The sequence below is a fragment of the Marmota flaviventris genome, chromosome 2 (genome assembly GCF_047511675.1).
Source record: "Marmota flaviventris isolate mMarFla1 chromosome 2, mMarFla1.hap1, whole genome shotgun sequence".
In the NCBI taxonomy this organism is placed as follows: domain Eukaryota; kingdom Metazoa; phylum Chordata; class Mammalia; order Rodentia; family Sciuridae; genus Marmota; species Marmota flaviventris.
In genome coordinates, this window is record NC_092499.1 from 145,707,071 (window position 1) to 145,724,807 (window position 17,737).

Here is a 17,737-nt window from a genome sequence, read left to right on the forward strand (position 1 = left end):
ATAGCTCCTAGTCATTGACTGATTTTATTGGAGCACAATATTTCATCTTCAAAGTGTACATTGATGTGATTCCCTTGTTGTGAAGGATTTATGAAGAGGGAAAATTTATATCAAGTTTGCTTCTTCCCATTTTCTCTGTAGCCTTGCTTTTTTATGTACTAATATTAATAATATTTTTGTTTTATTCAGACTCTAAATTCTCATTAGAATAAGGTCAAATATAATTCTTTTTCTGCTATAGTTTCAATTTTGAATGTACCACAGAAGCACATGTGTTGGAGGCCTGGTTCCCAGCCACTTGTGGGAGATTATGGAGCTTTTAGGAGGTGGAGCCTAGAGGAAGGAAGTTAGATCACTGAGGCAAGTTCTCAAAGGAGTATCAACACCAGCCCCTTCTGATTTTTTCCTCTTTGATTTCTGGCCACCATGAGAAAAAGTGACCATGGGCTGAAACCTCTGTAACTGTGATTAAAAATAAACTTTTCCCCTTGTAAGTTGATTCCATCAGGTATTGTGTCACAGTCATGAAAATCTGACTAACAACCTTTCCTTTAATATTTTTTTCTCTGTGCCCTTATTGTTTATTTTTTTAATCTAAAGAATTACTTTTTTCCTATAAATGAGGGATTTTTGTTTTTTGGCTTGGCATCCAAGGAAAGAGGTTGGAACACCTCCTGAGATAGACACCACTACATTTCAGAAGTGGAAAAAAGTCTGCAATATCTCCTCTCGCAGTGGGAATGATCGGGTGCCTGCTAGGGAAGAGGCAAGCTACCTTTTCATGCTCTGAGGACTTGGTAGGGGTCAAACTCTTCAAGATTCATGAGGTTTATTGTAAGCTAATGTTTGTGAAGAATAAAGAGGAAAAAGGAAGAATCTGGCAGGGAGAGACATCCACTGAGACGTAAATCTGGCAAAGTGTAACCTAACAGTGAGCTACAGCAAGAAAATTTCCCATTAGAAGGTCCAGCGTTGGGAAGAAAACACCAGACCTTAGCACTTTTCACCATAATCGGGCATTGGATAAGACTGTCTAGGAGGAATATGGACCAGCTCAAAAGCAGCAGTGGATCTTGAAGGTGATGTTAACTGCAGAATCTTACCTGACTGCACTCCTTGAATTTGAATGTTAAGTTCTTTCTGGAAGAAAGATCTCAATGTCACAGTCCACGGTTGCTACAGCCAGCAAAATTCACCTATGTTGAGAAGCCAACAGGAATAAGGACTTAGTATGTATTGGACATGTGGATGGCACATATGTGTTGAGAGAAGCAGTGAGCAAAATAGACCAATATATTAGTTTCTCTTTAAAAAACTTATTTTATTTTTTCATAGTTAAATGTATGCTGCATGATTTAATTGAGATATAAATATAAAATTTGTTTTCTTCAGTATTATTCGCTTAACATCTAAAAATTATTAATAATGTATATTCTAAATTTCTATACATTAAATCATAGAAAAGTATACCTACGTGGAATTTTCATGCAAATCAAGTCAATTCTCACATTTTGTAAGTGACAAAGGAATATTCCGATCAATAAACTGACTGCAAATGGACATCGTGGCTTTTTTGGCTTTAGAGATATTATGCTTAGCAAATTAAAAAAACAGGATGTTCAGGTAAATTTTAATTCCAAATAAGCAACAAAGAACTTTTTAAATATAAGATATCCATGTACTACTTGGGACAAAAATTATACTAAAAATATTCATTATTTGTCTGAAACTCAAACCTTACTGGATGTCCTGTATATTATCTGGCAATCTTATTCATATTTAAAATTCTCTATGTCCCCTCACCAATTAGAACTTCCTCTCCAAAAATACTCTCAGTGTGTTGCAAATTTCTGTTATGTACTAAAACTGAAAGACCGTACAAAGAAGAGATCACCAAAGGAGAGACAGTTGGGAAAGGGTACACATGACCTTTGTAAAAAATAAATTATAAATATCTATGAGGTTCAAAACATACCCACTAGTCCAATATGTGTTTAGCCAATGCTTCTTCCACTGTGGGTCATGACACATGTGGACTGAGAAATCAGTTTCTTGAGTTGTGACCACATGTTTTTAATAAATAATGGTAATCTAGAACAGAAACTATCATCATGTAATCATGTGTAATAAAGATTAATATTTTTGAAATTTTGTTTCCATTGTATATTTGTGTATTGTGTCTGCTGGGTCACTACTGTTTTAGTGCCATTTCTGGCAACAGAAAGTTAATCCAAAATCAGCCACAAGAATTGACTATTGTCCTTTGGCTCAGACCCAGTTTTCCACGGGAGCTCAAGGACGAGGGTCATACTAACTGATATGGCAAGCAGCCACATACAGCACTCTACCTGTCCCCAATGTATAAGGAAAGGGGGCTTTATCTGAAGGGACAAGAGTTTATAAGTAGATATAAACAGGGTGGCAAGCAAACACCTTAAACAGAAGTTGACACTTCCCCATTCTGGCTGGTTAAGACCTCTTGGATCATCACTGTCAAAAAAAAAAAAAAGTCAAAGCATAACTTGGTGACTATTTTAACAAAGTCACATGTGAGACAGACTTCTGTGCTAACCTAGAAACCTTTCTTCTAGAATAAACACATTATCAATTTTTCTGGGATATACTTCTTAGACATGTAGCCTATGGAACATTTCCTTTTGGATTCTTTGCTTTTAAGTAGTTCAGTACCTTATATTTCTATCTTAAGTTTTATTTTTCCTCCACTAGATAGTAAAACATGATATCTGGCTAATGACATTTTAAAAGAGTATGCTGATTATAAGTATTGATTATGTTTTCCTGACTTGAATAACATTTTAAAGAGCAGGATCAAATGGAAATGACTCAAAACACAAACAGGTTTCTGGTGGTGACTTACTTGGCCAGTGTGAGCATGCCCAGAAACAGCTCTGCATGGTACACCTGGTGAAATAGGCAAGTCTTTGTACTCACTCAGGGTGAGAAAGGAGTTGACACTTATTTTTCTGTAACTTTTTTTTTCCTCTCTCAAATATGTTGAAATCTTAAAGTTATAAAATATGATGAGACAATCCTTATTATTTTTTCTTCAAATCTGCAACAATAGATCTGGTAAAAACATTTAAAAAATACTAAATTACATTTGGACAAAGTGTTGTTTTTGTTACATTGATTGTTGATGTTCATTTTTGCTTAGCATTGAAGCGACAATAAAGAAAAGCACCTCCAATCTAGGTGTATATACAAGCCAATTTAAAAACAATTTTTTTAAAAAATCTCTGAATTAGACATTATACTAACTACCAACTAAACTGAATCAATGAATACCGTTGAATTCAAAGCACTAGCAAATTCAAACATCACAAAGAAGTGAAACAAATGACACCAAAGGAAAAGGATTGAGACAGACTCTGCTGTTGATCTGTTGATATTTCTGAGCATTTATATGAAATGGAATGAAGAGTTAAAGAGTGGTACTTGTGAAAGGGTGATGATCTAGCCCTATGCCAAGAACGTGGGGTCATAATTTGGGATGCTCTTACCCTTTTACAATTGTTTCTTCTTTCTGGTGGGATATGTAGTGTCGACATTTGTCACAGGGAAAGGAATATTTCTACTCTACAATTTCTAAGCGCACCTTGAGAGCTGAGCACTTTTACGGAGGGCAATTTTGCATTTGCTGAAGAAATAATATCCTAGAAAACGAATAAGAAATAAATATCCTCAGATTAATGCTATATAAATACATTTGCTATAGGTTTTATCAAATATTCATGGTACACACATGTACAGGTCAAATTACCTTTAAATATTAAATTTCTTTCCAGTGGTGGAGAATTTCAGATTTTTCAGTGTTTGTAAGAAGCAGAGATGGAACCCATGCATTATTATCTTCTTGGAAATTCAGCTTCTGGTTTAACTGCATATCTAAGGTTATGAGGGGCTTCACTGCCCCCCCACAATCGTGAAATTGCTCACATTTCTTTTATCTATTCTACAAATCACAACTCAAATTTAAAGATGTACTAAACACATAAGCATTTTACACCTACTTTAAAGAAGAAATCATCTGTTTGGTGTCACCTGCACAAGACACCTAAGGCACATTACACAATATAACTTAATACAACCAGACCACTGAAGTAGGGATGATTCTCCTTACACACAAAATCTAAGTGATAGAGCTATGCATGATTCCAGGAAATGGCAGAAGCTGGATACAAACCTGGTTCAACAGGACCCAGCCATTTAAGTCTGTCACTGGTAACATCAATTATCACACAGGCAATATGGATCAGTGTTTTCAAAGCATTAACAAACTGAACAAGTGAATCATTGGCTATATTCTGCTTGTGCACTGCAGGTGGGAGACAATTTGAATTTAAGTCTGATGAATTTACATTTGGATTCGGTTTCTGCCTTTGACTATTAAAATGTGCTTAGCAATTTAGCATTATTCAGGGTTTTTTTAATCAAAGTTAAGGCAGGGATAATATCATAGGTAGTGCCTACCCCATAGTAGTGTTAGAACATCAGTTGATATAATAAATGGGCCTGTTGTAAGAAAAATACCAAGTCCAAAACAAATGTAGGGGTCATGAGTTCCTCATTATCTTTCCTGAACAAGAGGTTGGATCAGATCCTCTCATCCATTCACCACCTCAAATACTGTTGTCACCTCTATGGAGATGACCCCATATTCATACCTCAAATATATTCCTACTGTGCCCTCAGGGAGACCCAGGATTTCTGTTCATTTTGCTGCCATCAGGATCTTCAGAGAAACAATCACCTACGTACGGTCTTGGACAACATCTTGTGGCCTGGCATACCTCAGCACTCATCTCTCTGAGCACCAATAACATTTTCCTTTTAACACTCATAATTTGAATGATCACATGTTATTGTTTTTGTTTGTTTTCCTACTGGTGTATGCTCTGCAAAATGGGAAGAGGAGAGACTGTTGATGTCTCTCCAAATATGCTTTACATAGGAGCTCTTTGAAGAGTGTAGAAAGAAGGCATTTAACATTCAGGTTTAAACATACCATATTTTAATTTGCCCAAACAATTTTCCATCTAAACTGGGACAGGTTTTGAGTGCTATCAATAAGCATACTTTGAAAAGAGGTTTAAACCCCAGACAGAATGAGACTAGTGATCACCCTGCACAAGGCAGGGTGCATAAGTGACAATGTCAAAGAGAACTTCAGGAGCAGGGCAGACAGCCAGGCACCTGAGCCTCTGCTGGCAGTGTGGAGAGACTCGAGGAAGTAGCTTCTGGGAAAGGAGAGGTGACAAGGACTCATGCTGCTTCCCCATCTGACATCTGACACTTACCTGCAGCACCATCTGTAACACCTATTCAGAGCCGGGAAGTCCCATGGCCTCCGGGGGAAATGGGAGCCCTCCAATGCAACCTGATGGACCCTGAGTTGATGATGGATACTCTCAGAGGGCAGTGGCAACCGTGGTTCAGAAAATCACACCCAACTAAAGACACCCTTTGACAATCCTCCAGCAGGCTCTGATATGTTTAATAGGCCTCCCATATAACTGCTGCCTTCTGCCTAGTTGAATGAATCACTTCACACATAATCACACCACACAGAATGCTTGCATACACACACACATATATGCTTACATACATACACACTCACATTACACATACATACACACCACAAGGTTCCTAAAACTTTAAGCCTTATTTTCCCAATAAGCTACCTCTTCCCATTTTGCAGAGCATACACCAGTAGGAAAACAAACAAAAACAATAACATGTGATCATTCAAATTATGAGTGTTAAAAGGAAAATGTTATTGGTGCTCAGAGAGATGAGTGCTGAGGTATGCCAGGCCACAAGATGTTGTCCAAGACCGTACGTAGGTGATTGTTTCTCTGAAGATCCTGATGGCAGCAAAATGAACAGAAATCCTGGGTCTCCCTGAGGCCCTTGACCCTTCTTATCTGTTTGGATCACATGTCCTGTTAGAATTTACTAAAGTGCATTATTATAATCTACAATGGATCATCACTGGGTCTCCACACCACTGAGTAGATGTGAACCACCACCCAGGCTATGTGAGGAAACAAGAAACTTACATTTGTTCAAGCCATTGTATTTGATGATCTTTGTTCTGGAAACCCATCCTGTGGTCAATAAACAATAGTCCTCAAAACATTTTTAACCTTTAAAATGGGGCATTATTCTACATACAAGGAAACTGAATTACAAAAATTTTAGTTACTTTCTGTTAAACAGAATAGCCCAGACTTAAATACCTCTCTCTCTCTCTCTCTCTCTCTCTCTCTCTTCAAAAGCCTATGTTTGGATATTTTACTTATACAATTAAATATTTTCTCTGAACAATAAAAATTAATATTTTTCAATTAGCATTCCATTTTGATTTCTGAAAAATACAAGGGAAAGAAGCCTGGATTCAGTGGCCATTAAATTTCTTAACTATCATGAAATTGTAAAATTATTTAGCAAGCAGAATATTATGTCAAATAAAAGAGAAATGTCCTTATGTTTAAAGAGGTTTTGTGTAATACCTTAAATTAACTGGTATATATTCATCCATAGGTTCTGCAGCATCAGGACTCAGGATCTTGAAGAAGGACCACAAATAAATTACTAATAACTGAAAATTTTAGGAAAACTCAGTGACTAAATTTTTACCTTCTCTTAGCCCAACTTATTTTCTTCTAGATTTTAGTCTTTCTTAAGTAAGGAATCTCTACAAGATTAGACTTTTATCTATAAAATTCACATAGTTCTGAGCCCAGCATGGATGTTAGAATATGCTTATTCACTTAAATTATACAACAGCCCAGTTGTAGCTTTAGACTCTGAGAATTAAAGAAGTATTTGCATGGTGTTTTACAGTTTATAAATCTTTTTACAAGTGATATTTTAGGTACAATTACTCTTATTATTTTCTATATAAGATGTAGTAGCTAAAACTGAGAAAATTGTAAAGGGTTTACCAAGGAGACACAGCTTTTATAAGTCGTGTTTTGACAAGCCCAATGTGCATCTTTTCACTCAGGATCCTAGGATCTTGTGTGTATACCATTGTAGGCTCTGCTGAATGAATGGGTACATCAATCAATCAATCAGTTAATCAATGAAACCATCATAAGATGAGCAGTAAAATCATGTTGCAAAGCAACCAGCTAATTGATGATCCATGCCAAGGTTTTTATTTATGTGTTCTTAATCATTGTTATTTTTTTTCTGGAAAAGATAAAGCAGATGAAAACTAAACATAAAAATATAACCAAAGAGATCCCACCTAAAACAAGAGTCAAAAAAGTGCCTCTAGCTAGATCCACATGTTGTCAAGGGGCCTGTGTGGGTGTTTTCACTCAAGGAGGTTCAGACATCCCTGCTTGATGGAAGGGACTCACCAAGAGCTGAATATTTGGCATCCCAGTCCAAGTAGTTCCTTATTGTCCATGACCATTGTCATAAGGCTGGATTTAACTTCAGAAGTACTGCACGCCATCTGGCTCTAAGAACAAATCTATTTTTATATAAATTTGCAATGAGGGAAAAAAATATTACATACATGCTCAGCCCTGGATGAACTTCCATTTTTAACATGACTAACTTTCACTCGTCTTCCTCAGGGGCTCCAAAGTGGGTGGGCTCTTTCCCTCTGCTACAGGCCTTATCTCCGTTAAATTATACGATTAGGATCCCAAAGTCACTGAACAAACAGGGTCGGATTCTCCATAACAGACCTTTAGTTCATATACATTTCCCTGGCTTTCGTTTGAGAAGTCCGAGAATGGCTATCATCTCCACACTAATAATATCCTTCAGTAAATGATAAAGTCAAGTCCAAAGTAAACTGAGAAGCTTTATCAGCATGTCAAAGCTATCCCCTTACAGCTCTGTACTTGCCAACTGTGCATCCTTTTCCTAGACAAAGACTTGATGCACTTTAAAAGGCACTTACCAGAGTGGGTGTTTGTTTGCCAAAGGAGAGTAGGCTGCCCTCTGGTTCCAGTCACCCCGGTTGTCACTCTCATCAGAGGAAGAGAGGGATATGTTACAGTCAGACTCCTTCCTTGATGATCTCTTGAATCGAATCCGGGGGAGAGTCAAAGCTTCCTGCTAAGTTATTCCTTCTCTTTCTCCTTGTTAATATTAATTGATGGACTTCTCAGAGGAAAAGTATATTTCTTACTGGGAATCAAGAGAACGTTGTGGTCGACCAGTTACTCTTCCACCCTGCTGTCAGAGAAGATGAGTCAAAAGGGATTTACACACCCAGTTAATTCTAACAGATGGCTCTTCCCCTGTACTCAGAGAGAAGTTCAAAACCAACCCACATTTCTCTCTAATTCCAAATTAGGCAAATTAGCACACTGGCCTTGATGGTTGGTGAACAAATTAAAAAAAAAAAAAAATGGACACAATGCCAAAAAAGAAAGATAGGAAAAATTTAGAAAGCTTCATATCTCAATTCATTCAGAATTCTGTGCCTCTTTTGATAGGCAAATGATGGTTCTCTCTAAAACAGTCAAAATGGTGAGAGTTTTCTTTGCCTTTCCTTCCTTTTCTTTTTGTGTTATGTGATTTATCACCATAGGTTGCTATGTTCATACATATACTTGTATAATTTCTGCAAAATATGTGAATGCACAGAATGTACATATTGTATATATTTCACACTCCCAAGCACATGGGTCTATGTAGCCAATAAAAAGAACAATGGGAAATTGCCTACATTGGAAAACAACAGTCTATGGCAGGTTTTCTTGGCTTTTTGTGCAATTGTATACTAATATTCCCCTGGGATTGGATGGCTCAAGGAAAGTGTGATGGGATATGAAGCCTTTTGTCATAAAATCCCAATATAAAAATTCTGTCAAGATCGATAGGGACAGAAGTGTACATAACACTGTTGCTGCGTTGGTTTCATTTCAAGCACAGCATGCTTCTGAATGATCTGTCATTGCCATCAGATCTGAAGAAAAGCAAAGCATCGGAGAGAAACTTCCCATTGCCACCTATAGGTTGTAGGAAGAAGGTCCAGGTGACAGCTGCAAGGCTCTGGGAAGCAGCAGGAAGAGGTTTTTGGAAGTTTCCAGATCACATGCACATTTGCATCTTCTGATTCATCCTTTTACAAAACATTTCTCATGCCACAAGTGGGCAAGATGTGGAGGATACAGAGGTGAAGAAGAAGCACACTCTGTCTTTGGGAGCACATGTTCTGAGGACCAGAGAGACACTATGAGACAAGCACTTGACATATGTGGCCTTCATCAAAAAGGTGATATTTGAACCTTACTGAATACTCTAAAGGGTCAATAGGAGTTTTCCAGGTGGAGGAAATCAGTGGTATTATAGATTAAGAGAAATGGTAGAAGAAAAGATTCAATGGCACAGAAAACATGTCACGTGTTCAAAGAGCTATAAGAAAGTCTCCATGTGATTGGAAATTGCCCTACCCTTCATAACAAGGGAATAGGGTGGTATAGGAAGGGAGGCCAAATGAGAAAGGAAGGAAGAACAGACTTTGAAAGACCTGTGTGCCATGCTATGGCATTTGGATTTTATGCTAGGGTCAAAATTGCTTCCTTTTCTGAACCCATGATGTCACTTGATCATGAGATTCTGGTTGACTCATTTGGGCCATATGTGGGAGCATTAGTAGCCTGACCAGCAAAGTGAGGAAATAAAAATAAGATTGACAAGGACAAAGTAATGAGCATGAACACATACAATCATGGACTAAACTCTGCTGCACTGCTCCAAATCACTAATGTTCAATTACCATTGACTATATCATCCTGACGTGTTCAGACAACATTTGTTTCTCTGAAATAGGATCAGTGTTTTCAAAAAATGAGAACTTTTATTAAATCATGATTGTATGTCACATATTTTGGGCTGTCTAGCCAACTCACACTATTCTCATCTTGGAGAGTTATCTTCCCCTCTCCAGGGAAAGATATTTAGCTGTGGCCATGTATGAATTTTACCCTCTGCTCCTCTGGCCAAAGGATTATTAAACTACCTCACCAAGTTGGAACTATTAGGCTTTCTCTTACATTAACTTCTTCACTTTAACAAGAGAATTGCTGGGAGCTAAATCAACTCATGATGTATTTCAAGAGGGAAGAGATAGAGTCAACTGTTCTTTGACATCCCAGGACTGAAAAGTTTCCATGCTTTCTAAGGCCATTTAATCTATTTCTTCCGTGAAAACATCAATATCTTTCCAATAAACAGCCTTTTTTGCTTAAGCTAGCTCAAGTTATTTTCTGTTGATTCCAAATCAAAGAAACCAACAAGAGTTTGTTCTATTTTTATATTTTATTAGTTTTAATTATTATAAATCTTCTTGGTGATTTTCCCTTGAAAGATAGTGATGTATTCCTAAGAATTAAAAAAAAAGTTTCTGTTTATTTTGAGAGCAATAGCATGAGAAGCCAGCAAACATCCAGTTGAAAATTGTATTTTAAATTCCCTGAGGAAAGTGATTATATCTTGCATGTTTTTGGTATTACATCTATACAATCTCCAGAATCATAACTGACTAGTTAGTTATATACACCATTCAACACCAAATAAAAGGTCCAGTTTACTGTAAAGATTATACCACTCAGAAACCAACCAGAAGAAGAGCTAGAGAGATCTTACTAAAGAATTAGAGAGATCCATGCTGTTTTATGGAGGTTGCTTTTTTCTGTTTCATTATTGTGCCAATAATCACTTTGCATTTGGCATCCCACTAACAGCGTAAGGAAAATTCTGAGGAGCCATATTTACCTTTGCCAACATCTCCATAAATTAGCCTCTTCATTAGAGAGGAGTTATAGCTGGAGACGATATTCAGAAACTTTCAGAATTTCAAATGAAATGGTTTGCCCATCAGTTCGATTCCTTCTGCCCTCCTGCCTTTTGCCTTTCTGAGTCACCATTTGAGTAGAGATGCATAAAAGTGTTGCCAACAATTGCTCATCCAAAAATAGGTGTCACTAGGTGTCAGCATCTGTAGATTAAGTGTTAGTCTATGGTGGTGACAGAGTGAAAAAGAAAAAAAAAAAAAAGGATTCTATAGGCTTTAGTTTTAGTGGAGATAGAGACATAGAGGTAGAGCTGGGAATGGCTATTCTCCAGTCAAGTGGATTCACATGTTCACTGATCTCTACTGCCCACTGAGTCACAGTGTTTGGGGACAGTTAAGAGTAAACATCTTGCTGGTGCCGTGATACAAAACTAGAACTCTTTGCCTAATGGGTACCTGTAAAACGGTACAAGTCCAAATGCAGGTTTCAATGCTATAATCTCACAAAGGAATGAAATATTACCAGCTATCACCCTTGATAACAATTAATTCTCCCATCCCATTTTTGAAAGGGTTTCAGTTCTGAATCTACTTTCCTCCCATCAGATAGAGTATGAGATATGCTGAGATGAGATTGTTAAAGCTTGGACTGTAGAATTTTATCTGGCCATCTGAGTCACTCAGAAAGCCCCAAGCACTCTCCTTTTACATGTATTATAATAAAACAAATTATTCTGGTGTCGCAGACCTTGAATACCTACTAACCTTGATAAGCACTTACATCTAAACAAAAAGAGAATCAATTTGCATTTTCCTTTCTGCTGGCTAACATAATGCTTCATTTTACAGTTGCCATTAAGGGTTATTGCTATCTTTACATACCACATTAGGCAGTTTGTGTCCATTGTTCCTGCATAGTTCCATCAGAATGTTTCAGGTTGAAGGCGTTTTCACAATGATGTTGCTTTTGTCCTGTCCCTATGCTATTATCGTGAATGTGTTTATCCCAACAGGTCTCTTCAAGACTTGAACACTGTCCTCTGTGAAAACATGTCAGTCATCACCTATACTTACAATCAGAATTAACAATGCTCAAGGTCTCAGAATGCGTGTGTGCACACACATGCATATACAAGTGCATGCACAGAGCTTACCTGGGTGGCCAGATAGGTAAATCTGCAAAGCTTCCTGGAGTGATCTTAAATGAATTGCAACCCTGCATAGTCCAAAGAAATCCCTTGAAAAATCCACTGAATTCTAAAGCATCTCTCCAGACTTGACAAATTCTTCAAACAATGCCAGGCCCAAGCTTTGAATTATCATTTTCTGCTCTGATCTATGGCCCCTTAATATTCTGGGGCAGAGGAAATAAACCACAGGCATTTGTTAAACAAACATCTGTGTATGGGAAGAAATGGGAAACATGCTCCTCCAGGAAACCACAAATACTTGAGTTGGAATAATTGAGAAATGGCCACTGGCAGGTAGGGTAACACAATTATTATAGATGGAACCTTTGGGGAGTACAAACAAAGTCTTCGCCTGGAAGACAGAGGCCTTCAGTGAAAAAGAATGATCACCAAAGACCCACTTCACAGTGCAACAGCATACAGGCTGTGGTTGTGGAGGAGCCTTCAAACATTGACAAATAGCTTGGGCAGAGATCAAAAATTAAAGCATAAAATATTGATATTTTAAAATTGAGTTTTCACAATAAAAAAAAACATTTTTTTTCTGATACAGTTGGCAACCACATTTCAGTATTTGTACAGCTAGTTTCTATTCTGCATGAGTTCCATATTCTTTTTTTATGTCCTGGTTCCATTTGAAATCAATAAAGAATATGTCTGGAATACTTTTACAATTTGTAAAAAGAATGGGTCTTTGAATACCAAATAATTAATCTCTTCATTAGTAATTAACCACATCATGTCATGAAGAAACTAGATTCTAAGACCCTAATGAACAGGTAAACATCTTTAAAATTTGTCCAGTGCTTTGTGTGATATATGTAATGATGATGGGGGAGAGTCTGATAAATAAAAATAGCATAAACACTGGCAGAGTTATTGATCCTTGGAATATATGAGAGTCCTCCAAAGAGTTTAAAAATATAATAACACTCCACTCAGAAACTACCGGCAGATACTTATGTGTAGTCCAGTGAAAAGGGAGAAAACACCAGTTTATAAAACAAAAATATGTGATCATTTGTCTGCTGTCTGGACTAAGCTCTGGGGAAAAAAGAAAAGAAAAAGATGAATGAAGCCTCGTGCCTGTCCAGGATAGGTTGATAAGAGATCAAAAACCATCAAACATTAAGTCATCAATTTCTCTGAATAAGATTGAGAGTCATTTCAATATCACCATCTCTTTAACCCTCATGATTTTTCTGTGAACCCAGTAGTGTTTATAGTCTTAGTTTGACTTTGGGACCTTTTGGAACTCTGGGAGATGATTTTTTAATTAGCAGGAAGTCTCAGTGTGGAATCCTTGCCCTGCTCCTCACTTCTAACATCGGGGAAAGCTGTGATTTTCCACAGCATCTACTCGGTAGAGTAGAGCCCTTGGGTATTTCTACATTCTTCCCCAAAGAACGCAAGACCCAGGCAAACCTCCTTAATTGAACTGTGCTTGCTACTACACCTCCAAGCTCCAAACCAGGTCAGCCAGTCAGCCACACCATAAAAAGATTGGAAGGACATCTATGGAATTCCATAAATTGTAGTGCAAAGAATCTGAAGACCAAGCCACTGTTGTTCAAATTCTTCTATGCCCACAGTGCATCCTCTCACTACAAAGACAAATTAAATCTTACTGAAGAAAGTGGAAAAGCAATTACTATGGAAAAATGGGAATGGTTTTTTTTTCCAGAAATAAAAACATTCTCATGACTGGCAGCTCTATCCAAAGGACTTTAAAATAAAATTAAAAACAAATTAGAAAATGTTTAGGGTTGAATATTTGTATTATCCCAAACTTTTCCTTTTACAAAGAATTCCCTACAGAATTCTTCTAAATGTTAAACTCCCCTGGTGCCTTTAAATGGTTGTTTACAGATCATTAACTACTTCTGGAAAGGCTGGTGTAGAAAACCTGCCAGAGTATGAGAATCTCCCATTGATTAACCCAAATTTAAGAGAAGGTTGGCTGAAATGGATGGAATTCAGTTTGCCAGAAATGAATTTTTGTCACCAATTAAAGTTGATCACATACAAGATTTTTTTCTTATGGACAGAGCTCAAGTCTTAACATTATTTTAGTGCTGAAATATTTGGGCATTATACGTGAATATTTAAAAAATAATTCAATACTGGGGATTGAACCCAGGGGCACTCTTCCATTGAGCTACATCCCTACCCCTTTTTATTTTATTTTGAGATAGGGTCTCACTAAATTGCCCAGGCTGGCCTTGAACTTATGAACCTCTTGCATCTGTGACCCAAGTCTCTTGGATTACAGGTTTACAGAGTCACATTTGGCCACAAATACTAAAATTGACCAACCTATTAACCAAGTGTTAGCACTTAGGGGTTTTTCAAGGTTTTTGTGATTCAATAAATAACATTATTATTAAATGCACAGTTTTATCTATATTTCTGCTTGATTCCTTAGAGTGACTTGTAAAGTAGAATTAATAGATAAAAATCCCAAAAATGTGCAATATTTTTGATACAAATTGTTCAAACATTTTTCAGACAGGTAGTTTCAACAAATTTCCTTTACCACAAGTTATTTTTACTGCTTCTTCATCAGAAATGAATATGAATAGTTTGAAAATAATTCCTAAAGTTTTAGTTGGAGACATTATGTTAGTTGTTTATTTGAAAATAATTTGATTACAAAGTTAAATGCATTTATTATTATAGTTCTTTGCATTTCTCTCTATAAAAAACTGCTTTTGTCTTGCCAATCTGGTGGGAGTTTTAGTACTTTTCTTAATGATTTTTATGTGTTCTTTACACATTAAAGACAGCATGTTAAAGACATTAACATATTAAAGTTATGAAAGTTTTCATATCAGTTATACATTTTTTTCACCTTAAGTGTTTGCATTTTAATTTTGCTTATGGAATTTTTAACATGTGCTTTTATACTTTTTTCCCATCAATTTTGGTTAACAAAATATTTTCTCCAGAAATTACAACTGAAAAAATCACTTATGTTTTCTTCTATTGTTTTCATGGTGTATGAAGTACTTCTACCATCTGGATGACTAAGACTACTCATGATTTCTCACACTGTTTTCTCCTTCAGAGGGTGGAAATATAATAGTCATTTAGCAGAGTTCTGGGTCCTCTATGAAATGACATTTATATAACAACATTTCCTCTGTTGTTAGAAGGTGATTAAAATGCAAGTTGAAGAATATTTATGATCATAGCTGACAGAATCTGATACGTGAAAATGAAAAAAATATGTATATTTGGCATATATCCTGACCAAGCAAAGCAAAACAAAAAAATACATCTTTGATGACTTTGAACAACACAGAAGTTAGTGTACTTCGGCCAAATGTGAAATAGCTAAATTTTATGAGCGATTTGAAACAAACTTGATGATGACCTTTACCCTTTTGTATTTGTTGCTTTTATTTTTGTTTGTCTCAAAATTCTCCTCAAATAACATGTAGTCAGAGGCTAATGTATCGCAGAGATGAACTGAATCTTCTAAACTCTTTGCATTTATGATCTCAGGAAAAGGTTTGCAATCCCACGAGTCCCTGGCCCCACTCCCATCTCACTGCTCTATTTAATGTGGTGTGGACTGTCTTCTCACATCCCCAGCTCCTATATGAATCATTTTCAGCATGGAGTTCTGATCATTATACACAAGGTCACTTTTTAATTAGAACAATATAGTAAAACATATGCTCAGAAGATAAATGAGGTACAAAGCTAGCTGTGCTACAGTGAACCCTTTTATTGGAAAGCCCTTAAAAATAATAAGCGTCATGTATAGTCCAGGGGCCTTTGCAACATATTTCAGTACAGCAAAGTGCCAGCCATCGTGAATGAATACCCTGTTATAGTGAACAATCATTTGGCAGCATAGGTTATTTTAATGGACACATCACTTTAAACGAAGCCTTCACCATCTGTTCTGCCCTCTAATTACAGATGCAAAAAGAACATAATTCACAATTGCATCATAAAAAAGTAAGATATAAGTGATTTAAATGCATGTGTATCTTCTTTATTCAATGCAGCATGCAGCTGTTATGTTGTTTTCATGTTTCAAACACAAATGAGGATAGAAATCGCTCTTCTTTGAGGGAGTGAGTTCCCCACTGCAGGACATTTGGGGATGTGAATGAATGTAAAACTGTGTGTTCTTAGAGCACTTTCATGTCACATAAGAGGCAAAGTGAGCCTGTAATGCGCTCCGTGCATTACCACATCTGATGGAGTGCATGTTTGTGTTGAAACCTAATTTTCAGTCGGTTCCTTTCTAGGCATTGGTATTTCAGTGACTTCTCAGGTTAATGTACTTTGCCAAGAACCAATGAGTGGAGATGTGTAGGTAATAACAAAGGAACCCTCCTTCAGAATAAGTCGAGCCCACTGCTTACTCCAGAACCAGAGGCAACCTCTGGCATGAACCCATGGAGTTCTTATATGAATCTATCCTGGCTTCCCAAGATTAACCCTCTGACGAGCTCCTTTCTTTTTTCCCCTAATGTCTCAAAAATATTTCAAGACCCTCATATGGATTTACAATTTACTGATTACTTGTTTAGGGGAGAATGTCTTGATCCGTGAACTTCTGTGTGAACTTCTTGGTGAACTTGATTCGATATAGAAACTCTAAAACATCCACTGATCCTTGATACTGATCCAAATGTAATGTTTCCAGTACACAATTTTTCTTCTTAAAGAAAAAGTTTATTAAATTCATTCTATATATGCTCAATTTGCTTGCAAACAAAAAATGTAGGTAGTCAAATGAAATTTTAATAGAATTTATATTTCTTAGGGCTAACTGCTTGGGGATGGTGCTTGAAAAACAAATGAACTGGTAAAAAAAAATGCAAATAAATAGTTTAAAAACCAAATAAATAGTGTAAAGTTCTATATTGTAACCCTTTCAGTAATAAGAAAATATTTCCCAGAAAAATTCTCTTACCTTCACTATGGTCTAGCTAAGAATGATGCAAACTTTGCATAGTTAATAAACAGGTGTTCTGAAGGTGTTTATTATAAAGTAGTTTAAAAAAATTCCTCCTCCCCCACCAATTTAATTTGCATTTCTAATTTGCCTAGCAATTATTCTGTCTTTGCAGATTAATTAGAAATAAACAATTGTTAGAATAGTCTCACTATCCAAATTATAATTATTCTATACAAAATGTACAACTTTATAAGATCATGTACTATGTGTATATGCATTATAGCTGATGCAAAAATTTATCATTTATGGATATACATATATATATATATGTGTGTGTGTGTATGTGTATGTATAAACAAACACAACAGAGATGATATTCAACAAAACATGCTTCATCCAGATGGACTTTACAATTGGCAATGCTTTCCATTGGTCAATACTATGAGGAACTGATTGTTAATATTTTTCATGTTGCCTCTACACACCATTTACACAGAATTAAAGCATAATGTTAACCATGGTTACCTTTGAGTGGTTTTATCAGAAGAAAGTGATCTGCATGTCATCCTTTCACATTTTAAAATTTATATTCATAATTTCTTGAATAATTAATAAAATATATAGTTTAAACAAACAAACCAAAAAAAAAAAAAGAAAGAAAGAAAGAGAAACAAAATTGAGTGTTAAGTTACTCTGAACACTTTTAAACCTGTTGTTGAATATGTATTTTTGTGAAACTCTGTTCTTATTGCTATAGACTTCCATTATGATTTGCTTAGATCATGTATCAATTAAAATATAAGTAACCAGTGGGTCTATTATATCAATTAATCCACG